The 6,907-nt window shown below is 51.6% G+C and overlaps 1 protein-coding gene across 5 annotated transcripts in view; it reads right to left on the bottom strand.

Annotated features, from left to right (window-relative positions):
- MTMR12 (myotubularin related protein 12) overlaps positions 1–6,907 on the bottom strand; it is a 252,214-nt gene that overhangs the window by 3,913 nt on the left and 241,394 nt on the right. The gene's annotated exons all lie outside the window — the stretch shown is intronic.

The raw sequence follows: 6,907 nt of genomic DNA, 5'->3' as shown, positions 1-6,907 counted from the left end.
TACTGAAAGCAACACTGCAAATGAAAAAATTTTTATCACAAATATTCAGTGTAATTTTTAGAACACTTATGAAAGCATAATTAGACTGAAGTTACTGTATCATGACAGATACTGTAAATTCAGAATGCTCACACAGTGCAATAGACCTTTGGTTGTCTACTTCAGGCAAGCCTTTTAATCAGAGTACCAAAATACCCAGCAACATCTTCACATTCATACTGGTGTGCCATGAGGGTTTTGGGGAGGGGGGAGCTGTAAGGGATTACTTCCCCTCTAATCTCTAATAAAATATGCTACCATAATGAAGACTTGCCAACAGTGGACTCTCTGCCCAGAATGCTGATTCCCAACTGGTGGTGATGGCAACATTACAAGATCAGCTTATGAGCATTTAAAAAATGCTTGCAGAGCTGACATTTACACCATTGGGAACCATCATGTCAGCCAGAATGCATTTGTCTACTAAATAGCACACGTGCGAGGGATTGGTGACACCTAATCTAGAAGATGCCATATGAAAAGAAAATTAGGTCTTACCTTCGATAATTTTCATTCCTGTAGCACCAAGGATCAGTCCAGACTCCTGGGTTTTGCCTCCGCACCAGCAGGTGGAGACAGAGCAAGATTTGACAGGCTCTGCCATATATACCAGGATGCCACCCACAGCCTGTCAGTATTACACAATGTCAAAGCAGACTAACTATATACATGAAAGTTCACCTGGGGAACTCTCGGGCCACTCCCCCCAAGAAAGGACCTGACCCAGAAACAGAAGGAGACAGATCTAAGGATCTTCTCAGACCCCATAAATTTGAGCAGAATTATAAACAGTGGACTCTCCGAACTCAATGCAGCAGTGGGCGGGTCTCTGGACTGATCCTTGGTACTACAGGAACGAAAATTATCAAAGGTAAGACCTAATTTTCTTTTCCCTGTACGTACTGGATCAGTCCAGACTCCTGGGATGTACCAGAGCTCAACTACTTGGGGTGGGAACCGGAGAGGCCCGCTCTCAACACGCCTGCTCCGAAATTGCCCTCCCTGGAGTCCTGTACATCCAGACGATAATGACGTGCGAAGGTGAGCAACGATTTCCAAGTTGCTGCTCTACAGATCTGCTGACACTCCGCCCAGGAAGCCGCCTGGGAGCGAGTGGAGTGCGCCTTCAGTCCCAAAGATAAGGATCAGCCACATAAAAGATATGCGGAATTTATGGTTTCCTTCAACCACCGCGAGATGGTGGTTTTAGATGCCTTATTACCCTTTTTGGGACCCTTCCAAAGAACCAAGAGGTGATCCGAAACCGAAAACCATTAATAACTTCCAGATAGCGTAAGAGACCCCTACACACATCCAGCTTCTTCAAATCCTTGGACAGAGTATCTGAACTGTCGAGATGAGAAAACGCTGGAAGCTCCACCGACTGATTCAGATGAAAAGAAGAAACTACTTTGGGTAGAAAGGAAGGAACCGTCCGGAGACTAACTCCGGACTCAGAGATCCCTAAGAAGAGTTCCCTACAGGACAAAGCCTGAAGTTCAGAAACCCGCCTAGCCGAAGTGATTGCCACCAAAAATACGACTTTCAATGTAAGATCCTTCAGGGTCACCCTCTTCAGTGGTTCAAACGGGGGTGCACACAAGGCTTGGAGCACAACATTTAAGTTCCAGGAAGGACAAGGAGCAAGCAGTGGTGGACGTAAATGCTTTGCCCCCTTCAGAAAACGGACAATATCAGATGAGATACCAATGTCCCCCCTTCCACCGTACCTCATAAGCAACAGAGGGCAGCCACCTGTACTCGTAACGAACTACAAGACAGCCCCTTGGCCAAACCATCCTGAAGAAAGGCTAAAATATCGGAAACGGACACCCGAGTAGCCCGAATCGTCCGAGAAACACACCATGACTCGAATACTTTCCTGATACTTCACTTTCCATGCATAGCCATACATAGCCATGCATAGCCATGCATATCCAGCATGGCTCTCTGCTTCAACGGCATGGGAGAAAGACTGATACATCACGCATTTCCAGCATAGCTCTCTGCTTTAACAGCAGGGAAAAAAAAAAACCAAAAAAAAAAAAACCTGATACTTCACGCATATCCTGCATAGCTTCAACGACAGGGGTGAAGAAAAAAAGGATTCGCAATCACAAAGTGAGGAGTAGCTGGCTTGTTACGGCGGTTACTACCCCAAACCAAATGTGCCTGATACTTCACTTTCAATGCATATCCAGCATGGCTCTCTGCTTCAACGGCAGGGGAGAAAAAAACGGATACTTCACGCATATCCAGCATAGCTCCCTGCTTCAACGGCAGGGGACAAGAAAAAACCACCAACAAGGGCTGTACAACATAGTCTAGGTAAAACAAATAAGCATGGGTGTAGCTTGCTTATCGCGGCGGTTACTACCCCTACTACCCCTAACTAATCAAGTTAGATATTTCACTTGGATGCAGCTCCATCACTGCTCTCTACATTAATGGTGGGGGTGGAAGGGGAATAGAACAAAGAGCTAAGAGAAACAGATAAGTATGAGAGAAAAAATGTGTGAAGCTTGCTGGGCAGACTGGATGGGCCATTCGGTCTTCTTCTGCCGTCATTTCTATGTTTCAAACACGAATATATGACAATGAAGTCGAGACCTTGCGCGACCGCAGAAGAATGGACACCACCGCATTCGAATAACCTCTCAAAAGCCATGCCGCTAGACAAAAGCGATCTACCTGATCGAAACAGACAGGTCCCTGATGAAGTAGATTCGGTAGTGCCGGGAGACGGAGTGGTCCTTCTACAGTTAAGTTGACGAGGCCACTCGGGGGCTACCAGAATAACCTCCGTAGGGTGACTCTCTATGCGACGAAGGACCTTGCCTATCAGAGGCTAGGGGGGAAAGACATACAGATGGATTGACATCGGCCAGGGCAGCGCCAAGGCATCTACCCCCTCCGCCCCTGGTTCCCTGTGCCGGGCAAAGAAGCACGGAGCCTTGGCATTCTGAAAGGTCACCATCAGATCCATGGCCGGCTGTCCCCATCTGTCGCAGATGAGCTGGAAGGCTCTGTCTACCAGCTCCCATTCTCCGGGGTCGAGTTGATGTCAACTCAAAGTCCGCGTGAATGTTGTTTACCCCTGCGATGTGAGATGCGGCGATGCTGAGAAGGTGCCGCTCTGTCCATTGAAGCAGGAGCCGAGCTTCTAATGCCACCGGGCGATTCCGGGTCCCCCCGACGATTGATGTAAGCCACCATAGTCGCATTGTTGGACAGAATCCTGACAGACTTTCCCCGAACCAGGGGTAGGAAGGCCCGCAGTGCCAGGCGGACCGCCCTGATCTCCAAGCGATTGATCGACCAGTGAGACTCTGTCGTAGCCCAGTGTCCCTGCACTGACTGTTGCAAACATACAGCTCCCCAGCCGGAGAGGCTCGCATCTGTGGTGACCACTGTCCAATCCAGGGCCACAATCGAAACCCCCTTGAGAAGATTGTCCGAGTGCAACCACCATCCCAGGCTAGAACTCACCATGCCCGTTAGGGGTAATGGGAGATGGAACTGCTCGGAAATCGGACTCCATCGGGAAAGCAACGCCGATTGTAAAGACGCATGTGTGCGAAAGCCCACGGAACGGATCAACTGCAGATAGTCCCAAACCGTTGGTGTCTGCATCTGCAGAAGGGCCATGACCTGTCCTCATAATTTGCGACTGCGGTCGACGGAGAGGAAAACCTTGCCTTGCCGCGTGTCGAATAATGCTCCCAAAAATTCTAGTGACTGAGAGGGATTGAGGTGACTCTTGGCCGTATTGACCACCCAGCCGAAGGAGTGCAACAGTTGTAGGACTCACTGACCAACAAAGTTACTCGGATTTTGCTCGGATTAACCAATCGTCCAAATACGGATGGACTAATAGCCCCTCTCGGCGCAACTGTGCCGCCACTACTACCATTATCTTGGTGAAAGTTCTAGGGGCCGTCGCGAGCCCGAACGGTAACGCTTAAAATTGGTAATGTTTCCCAGCACAAAGAACCTGAGATATTTCTTATGATCTTTCCGGATCCCAGTATGCAGGTATGCCTCCGTGAGATCCAGTGAGGCCAGGAACTCTCCCGGTCTTACTGAAGCAATCACGGACCTCAGGGTCTCCATGCGAAAGCGTGGTATCCACAGACAGCGGTTGACCTCCTTCAGATCGAGAATGGGCCAGAAGGAGCCTTCTTTCTTTGCAACGATGAAGTATATGGAGTAGTGTCCTCTTTGTTGCTCCAAGGTGGGAACTGGAACAATAGCCCCCAGGTCTACCAAGCGGACCAATGTCTGATGAACCGCTTCCCGCTTGTCTGCGCACCCGCACGGGGATGGAAAACATCTCGGATTGGGAAGGCAAGCAAAATCTAAAGCGTAGCAGTGTTTTATATCCGAGAGTACCCACTGGTCTGTCATGATTGTGGACCATGTCTCATAAAAGAGGGACAGCCTGCCCCCTACCTTCGGCACCGAGGGATGGACCGGCAGGCCATTATTCTGCCGACTTACTGCCCGGGGCCGAAGAGGTGGACGCAGGCCTACCAAAACGCCTTCCTCAAAAGGACTGAGCCTGCTGTCTACCCCCTCCCGAATGAAAGGAGGATGAAGGGGTCCGAGGCTTACGATTATCCCTAAATCTAGACCAGGACAAAAAGGAACCCTTGGAACATGACCTGTCTTCCGGCAGAAGGTATCCTTTATTTTTGCCCAGTAACTGGATCATATCATCCAATTCTTTGCCGAAAAGCAGTTTTCCCTTAAAGGGCAAGGAACCCAGGCGAGACTTGGAGGCTCCGTCCAACCACCAGTTCCTTAGCCACAAGAGACGTCTGGCCGAGACGGCGGACACCATGGAGCGAGCCGAAGTTCTAAGGAGGTCGTGCAGAGCGTCCGCACTGTAGGCCACGACCACCTCGAGACAACCAGCAGGCCTGGCTTCGTCCTCTGACAGGCCCTCGTTGGCGAGAAGAAGTTGTACCCAACGCAGGCCGGCCCGTAAAGCGAAGTTACTACAGATCGCCGCTTGGGCCCTCAGAGCAGACACTTCGAAAAAATCTTCTTCAACTAGATTTCCAACTTGTGATCCTGAAGATCCTTCAACGCTGTGGTGCCCGTGACTGGAATGGTCGTCCTCTTTGTTACCGCTGAAACCTGGGCATCCACCTTCGGCACCCGCAGGATCCCCAGAGTTTATCCATGGCCTTCGTGACCTTCAGGCCCAGTTCTGGGGTATCCCATTCTCAAAAGAGAAGGTCCGTCGAGGAGAAGTGAAAGGGAAAAGTTGTAGGGGGGCCACACAGGCCCAACAACACCGGATCCATGGAGCCAAGCCGAGACTCCTCAGGGTGTGTAGCGATCCCTAACTCCCCCAAAATGGCGGGAATAAGCGGGGCCAGCTCCTCCCGACGGAAGAGGCGTATCACCCTCGGATCATCCCCCTAAGAAATCTAGCTTTGCCTCGCCACCCCCCTGCGCCGGAATGCCATCTCCCTCTGCCCCCCCCCCCCCTCGGGGGTGGGGAGGGATCCTCAGGGTCCACCGAGTCGGAGGACTACGTGTCCTCCCTGGGGAGGAAGGACCCGCAAAGGCCGCATGGATTTGGAGGCTCCCTCTTTCTCCTCTGGATGCGGTCGAGATGCGCCCGCCTGAGTGGGACCCCTTGGGGCTCCGAATGGAGCGAACGCCTCTTGTAGGCTTTGCGGGCTTTAAAGGCCCTGTACATCGCTAGAATAAATCCCGAGGAAAAAAGAGGAGCAGGAGTCCTCTGTATCCATGTTGTCTGCATCAGGTCCCTTCCCTCCCCCTGCTGCCGCTGCAGGAGAAGCTGATCGCGAAGCCGGGCGCTGTGGTGAGAGGGCGGGGAAATTCCTGGCCTCCTCTGCAGTCGGCGCATCAATGTGGGCCAGCGGCAAGATGGCAGGATTTCCTGCGCTCCACGAGAATGGCTTGGGAGGGAACGAGGAGTGCTCCCCGATCGCGACCACCTGCCGCCGAACGACCACCCCCCCGAACCGCCCTCGCCGGCCCCTCGCCTCCGGGGATGCAGGATGAACACAGCCCATCCCGCGAGAGGCGTGCGCTTCCGGAGCCGCAGGCCGTGCCTTGTGGCATGCCTGCTCTGGCTGAAACTGTAAGAGAAAACCGCGAAATAAAATGAGCACTTGGGGGGGGGGGGGGGGGGAGAAAATCGCTGCCGCAGTGAGGCCGGAGAATCGAACAACTTTTTTTTTTTGTACCTCAGGCGCTGTCCCTCGACGAGTGCTGGATCGGTCTGGCTGGGGTGAGCGAACCGGGCTCCCCAGTATCACCCCAGTTGGGCTTGGAGAAAGTGGGGTCCTCAACCCCTAGCAACCTGCTCGACCAGGGGGGATGGTCCCCTCAGGACCTGGCAACCCCCTGGGAGACACAGACCGTTCTCTTCCTCCAACCTATGCTAAAGAACTCTTTTTTTTTTTTTTTAAACTTAAAGGAAGAAAGCATACACTGACTAACTATCCTTAAGTCCCCCAGTCTTTTTTTTTTCAGGCTGTGGGCTCTGTACCTGTACCAGGTGCTGGAGACAGAGAAATACTGACAGGCTGTGGGTGGCATCCTGGTATATATGGCAGAGCCTGTCAAATCTTGCTGTCTCCACCTGCTGGTGCGGAGGCAAAACCCAGGAGTCTGGACTGATCCGGTACGTACAGGGAATGGACCTTTGACATTAACACCATCACAAAGTGTAAACATAAAAGCAATCTAACCTGCTTAATTCTTAGCTCCCAAATGGTAATAGTACATGGAACAATGAGCTACAAACCCTTCTCTCCTGTACACTGGATTTACAATGTGGTTCTTTTATGTCAACATCTTCTGTAATACTGTGGATTAATTACTC

Source organism: Rhinatrema bivittatum, chromosome 1 (genome assembly GCF_901001135.1).
Source record: "Rhinatrema bivittatum chromosome 1, aRhiBiv1.1, whole genome shotgun sequence".
NCBI classification, from domain to species: Eukaryota; Metazoa; Chordata; class Amphibia; order Gymnophiona; family Rhinatrematidae; genus Rhinatrema; species Rhinatrema bivittatum.
The sequence above is the reverse complement of the archived record's forward strand: the minus strand, read 5'-3'. Positions and strand labels throughout refer to the sequence as shown.